The 6000-nt window shown below is 36.9% G+C and overlaps 1 long non-coding RNA gene across 1 annotated transcript in view; it reads right to left on the bottom strand.

Moving 5' to 3' along the window:
- LOC122810974 overlaps window positions 1–5028 on the bottom strand; it is a 493854-nt gene extending 488826 nt beyond the window's left edge. Inside the window, exon 1 of the long non-coding RNA XR_006366169.1 lies at window positions 4967–5028. This is a non-coding gene — a long non-coding RNA (uncharacterized LOC122810974). The remainder of the gene's footprint in view (window positions 1–4966) is intronic.
- Window positions 5029–6000: the final 972 nt, after the last annotated feature.

The raw sequence follows: 6000 nt of genomic DNA on the forward strand, positions 1-6000 counted from the left end.
AAACTTGCTAACAGCCTGCACCTTGTCAGCCTCCCAAGGGGGTCACCACAACAGAGACATATACGGTAGTCAGGCAGTCCACAAGTTGATCAAGTGCTTCAATGGAGATGTCCAACTCCAACTGCCTGAAAGAAGCAGGTAATTCTCAGTATTTTTTTTCAAATTCTTAGTTTTTCTTCCTAAGCTGATGGGATCATCTGAGGAAATTAATCGGGGACCATCATAGTATGTGCCAAAACTTGGAGGTATTTTGTTTTAATGTAAAGTTTAAGACAAAACAAATTACTTCAAATAGTTTTAGGTAAAAAAGGACTGACAAATTGTACTCTCTTTGCAATTATGTTCATGGCATAGGCAAAAAAAGACACTTGGATTACTCTCAACATTACTCATTTTATTGGGACAAAAAAATGACTGGAGTAAAAAAATACCATTTTGATAGAATTTAATGAGAAAGAGCAGGATCTACAATCTCATAAAAGAACAGGTAGAACAGAACGAGAAGGGCAAGATGTTGCTGGTGTGAGAGGACGTGAGGAATTCCTGATGGTATTGGAGGGGAATTCCAGTGTAGTCTGTACTGATTCTTTGTGATGTCCAAAAAACTAAGCTTTACCTGTCAGTACTCTCCAAAGGAGAAGACAGTGAGATAATCTCTATGAAAAGTTGAATAGGAATTGGCTGAGGTAGATAGAGGATGGAATGGGGTAAGAAAATAGTCAGAAATTGGGGCTTTTGTCTGAAAAGGATCCATTGGATCTCTTTAAATCAGGCTTATTTTTTTTTCCTGTATTTTTTTCTTAGAAAACGTGTTTGCTTTTTGTGGAGAAGATTTTTGGGTTTTCTGCAAAAGAGGATCATACATAGTGGGATAGTTCCTCTACAACTTAGGAATTGGGGGAGCTACTTAAAATCTTGCATTATCTTTCACCTTCCTCTATGTTTAAATAATTCAGCAGAAGAAGATCTAAACAAGTTATCCTTATATAAAAAGAGTTGTTTGGCTTCACCATCATCAGGTAAAGACTGTAGTCTAAGCCAGGCAATCCTTCTTAGGATTGATCCTGTAGCAGCTCCTCTAGAGGAATTGTAAGCAGCATTATACCCATATTTGATAGAATGCCTTGCAACTTTCATGGCAGAACTGAGCACATTCCACAAAGAAACCTTAGTGGCTGATTCAAGAATGTTTGATATTAATTTAGTCATGTTGTCAAAAATAGAAAGCATATATCTGGTCATGTGAGCCTGTTAATTAATAGTATTTCCATATCTGTCCATGGCCCTGCTATTATTTGATAAGACATTGGTAGAAAGGAACAATTTGGAAGCTTTTTCTGAATTCCACAGATATAACTGCTGGGTCAGAAGAAGGGTTTTTGTATAAGTACTTATGGGTGTCAAATACTTTTTAGAACCTGTTGGCTTCTTAGGCATAAGAAGCAGGGATTCATAAGTCAGAGATACAAGGGGAAAAGGTGTCTTCCAAAACCTCCAAGACAGAAGGGATAGCAGAAGGTTTGGAACTTCTATTTGCATCAAGATATAATATATTTTCTGTGATTCAGAAATCTGTGTGCTCTTCCAGTTAAAGTGCTCCATCATTTTATGGCCTGTGTTTCCAAAAGTAAACTCGTCATAAGGTGAATCTGAAGATATAGACTCATCCATTTCATACTCATAGCCTGCAGTTGAGTGGATTGGACAAGAGTAATCTACACGTATATTATTAGATTCTGAAGACAGTTCTTCAGAAAACTACTTCATATTTCTCTCGTGGAAGTAGAAACAGAGAGGAATAAAATGAAGGCTGCTGCAAAGACATAAGGGCTTTAAAATGTCCTTGAAAGAAGTTATACCTCTCCTGCTGAGGATCCTTAGGGCTAAGTGTAACAAGAAGGGAAACCTGTTTAATTTTTTGTTTTGTTTTCTTTGAATTTCCAAGGAAATTGTATGAGGAGGAACAGACCCATGACATACATCCTCAAGGGTCCCTCATACATCTGCTCAGATGAGAATTTTAGGAATCCCCTCCAGTTATCTCACAGATAGTCAGCCTTGGCTCTCCCTTTACTGCTAAACTGGCTTTCCAGTCAGTTGGTAAAGACTTGCGAACACCCTGCACCTTGTCAGCCTCCAAGGGGGTCACCACTATGGAGACATGTATGGTAGTCAGGCAGTCCACAAGTTGATCAAGTGCTTCAATGGAGATATCCAACTCTGAGTGCCTGAAAGAAGCAGGTAATTCTGTGTATTTTTTTTTCAAATTCTTAGATTTTCTTCCTAGCTGATGGCATCACCCGAGGAAATGAATCAGAGACCATCACTGCATGTGCCAAAGCTTGGAGTTTTTTTTTGTTTTAATGTAAAGTTTGAGGCAAAACAAATGACTTCAAATAGTTTTAAGGAAAAAAGGACTGACAAATTGCATGCTCTTTGCAATTATGTTCATGGCGTAGGCAAAAAAGACACTTGGAATGCTTATTCTTGTAAGGGATATGAAAACCGCAACTACATTTCCTTTCCTTAGAAGACATGAAATAAACAAAAATTATGCTCTTATCATAATACTAGATGTGTTGTCTTGTTTCATCTGGCTCAACAGATGGATTAATTTGATTCGACCAGATCTAACTTCAGTGCCTTTTTCAAGATCTTGGCTCCAGGTTTGTGGCTCCTCCCCTACCCATAATCCCCTCTTGTCTCAAGAAGTTTATATGCTTAAACTTCTGTAGGCTGGCCAGATGTATGGTGTCCTTGGCAGGATACATCTCGGGTCTACTTCAGTAGACTGAAATTTCACTTACCCGAAATTCATATCATCGAGACAAAAAGGCTGACAGCACCAGAACACAGATGTCCTGGACACCGACTTACCACTCCAGGTAAGTAACTGCTTGGCCATCCTGAAAAAAATGTAAACTGATGGAATGGAAGCTCAACTTGGGGGGCTTTGTCCCCCACACCCCCGAGCTAAATATACCAACTCCAAGATCACACTACCGCGGGGGTAAGGGACAAAGTTCAACAGCAAGGCCAAGTGGTTACTTACCTGGAGTGGTAAGTCAGTGTTCCTGGACATTGGTGTTCTGGTGCTGTCGACCTTTTTGTCTCGGTGATATGGATTTCGTGTAAGTGAAATTTTGGTCTACTGAAGTAGACCTTACATCCCATAGGTAAGCAATACTGCAATAATGATCTAATGATGAACATCAGTTGATTAATTACACGGGCTGCCATTCCCACCCCAGAGTAATCACTTTTGGCTGAGTATACCTCTGATATTTAACTGTGATAGCTTTGTGCTATCCAACTATAATCTGCAGTCACAGCTCTCTCATCCTAATCACTGTGCTTTAAAAGGAAAAAAATAAACACACATAAAACAAATATTTAGCTCATTGCTGTGAGAAGTTTGTGCTTTTAATAATACCCATGGGTCTTTTTACTGTACTGCATGCATTTTATAAACAATTTAACCTGAAAATGAGAAAACCATCCCAGCTCTTACAGCATATCTGCTTGCTCTGCTGACCACCACTAAATGCAGAAAGGGTTGGCAGTGACATGAGCTGTGTTTAGATAACTAACGTCTGTGCTTATAATACATAGCAACAGGTCACAGAGTAGCAAGCTATTAACAAATAACAAAATCCATCACAAGGGCTAAGTGAATAACCCAAAAATACAATACAAAATTCACTAAAGTAGCACAAGGAAGACCAAGAGTAAGCTAGCGTAGTATATTTTAATATCTGCTTTCGTAAAACACTTCTTCAGAACATACATACAGAAACTCAACAATACATTTATATACTCTTCCAACCAGCAAATAAAGCAACAATTAAGATTAATTAGTTGTCATTTTAATAATAAGTTAAAATGGCATAACAAAAAGTTAACCCCTTCTTTAACTTCCTATTTTCTAACACTTAATATTTATATATTCATTCAAACCAGGTGGACTTTCAGTACCAAGCTTTATCTGCCAAAATACCTCTGCCTCTAGATTAGCAAACTATGGCCTTCTACTATGAGGAGGGAGAGAATGGAGATGACATGCTAACCAGATGTATGTTATATTCATTCTGGCTTCATTTTGGGATAATTTTACAGTGTTAATTTACTGCACGTATTTCGTAGTATAAATACCTCTCCTTAGGTTATTTGCTTACTCTGGCGCATGTTGATGTGACTGACACCCTAACCCCATGTAAAAATGAGTAAAAGGGCGTTAATAATGATAATGACATTAATTTTTACTTACAAAATATTTAACTGTAAACTGTTGGGGGGGGGCCTATATTTTTATTTTAAAAATCACACCGTTTAAGATTTTAAAATAAAAAATACAGATAATCTGAGTTAGTTCATCACATAATGTTCTGACACTGTCATACTGTGCCAAGACACATTGGCATGCATACCAAAGTGGTTAAATAACAACATACAGATCATAAGGTTGAAATATGAAGATTTTGACACTTATCAACCAGAAACAGAGAAGCAACTAGAACAAATTAATTGTGTAATGTGAATCTGTAAGGAGAAGTTTAACAGATTCAAAGCTGCAATAAGAAGTGAAAATTGTGAGCAAACTAAGCAAACTCATTTAATGCATACAAGTACCAGCCATCAGGGGAAGTGCAAGTGTAAAACCAGCTTTGCCTAGTGCCAGTTGTATGTAGCTATATGGATGAAAGCTAGAAAACGTCTTTTTTTATATACTATTGTAAGAGACCTCTTAGAAGTCATCCCATGTGATACAAGGATTTCTCATGAAATCAACAGCTCATAGTTATTTCAGTCTTATAAACATTGCATTCCCTCACCTATTTAACATTAGAACTCTAGAAATTACAGATGAATACATAAGTATGCTACCATTCACATTCATTGCAATGTATACAGTACAAGCTATGTGCAATAAATATGTAAAGACTAAAATGAGTTACAGAAAGCTTACCCTTTTGTCAAGTCTTCTAGCTGTTAAACTCTTGTTCCTACTGAAGGTAAAAATTGTGAACTTCTCTCCAAAGCCATCACTGAAAAACACAGTAAAGATAAGAAACAATATTGTACATTCTTACAAGCCCTTCATTAGTTTGACACCCCTTTCTAGGGATTTTTTTTCTAAATAATTTATTAGTTTTATTTTAATATTTATAAGCATGAGCATTACCCATGAGTACACCCCATACAGCATTCCAGTAAACATTTAAGCATTTCAATAATAATAATTTTATGACTGTTACACAAAACAAATAAAAATAATACAATGAAAATAATGTAACAGTATAATGCAATGCAACATAAACCAAGTATAATACAAATGGGGAATAAAGATAGTGTCATCTTGTTTAGCTTAGTAATTTAAAGGCAAAGATTTTTGTTTTTCCTGATGTTTTACTGTGAAATTTATTTTCTAAAAATAAAACTTATATATTTATCATAACAGATTTTCATGATCCATGTTCATCCACTTCACCTTCAGGATTGGTCACTGCAGGCTGTACAGAAATCAGTGTCACAAAATTTTCCAAAACTTGAACTCCTCTCCTAACTCCCATAATGCCCCACAATTCCCTCTCTTCAGCAAATTGAGTTTGCTGGAATGATGTCTAAAAAATAATCACAATTCTAAAATCTTCTAAATAGGGATACCAAATACACTACCCTACTAAAGGCCTCAGGTGAGGTTCAGAAGGTCTGTGCAGTGGTATTAGGTGAGAATTTAGAAGAGGGTAGGAGGGAGTGTTTGTAGGTTCATAGTCAGTTACTAGGCTAATGGCCCTAGGAGGTTTTGTAAGCCTAGTCATGTTTTCCTCATTTGTAAATGACAAAATAAATTACCCAGGGGCATATAGTTATGTTTAGGTGGCAGAACATTTACAAGCTACCTCTATTCAATCAGTGCACAGGCGCCAGTCCAGGGGTAGGGGTAAATCTCAGATTCCCTATTCATGGGTCCAGCTTGCATTTGAATAGGGTCAGGAATGA

This window comes from Protopterus annectens, chromosome 9.part0, assembly GCF_019279795.1.
Source record: "Protopterus annectens isolate FY-2018-M chromosome 9.part0, PAN1.0, whole genome shotgun sequence".
NCBI classification, from domain to species: domain Eukaryota; kingdom Metazoa; phylum Chordata; order Ceratodontiformes; family Protopteridae; genus Protopterus; species Protopterus annectens.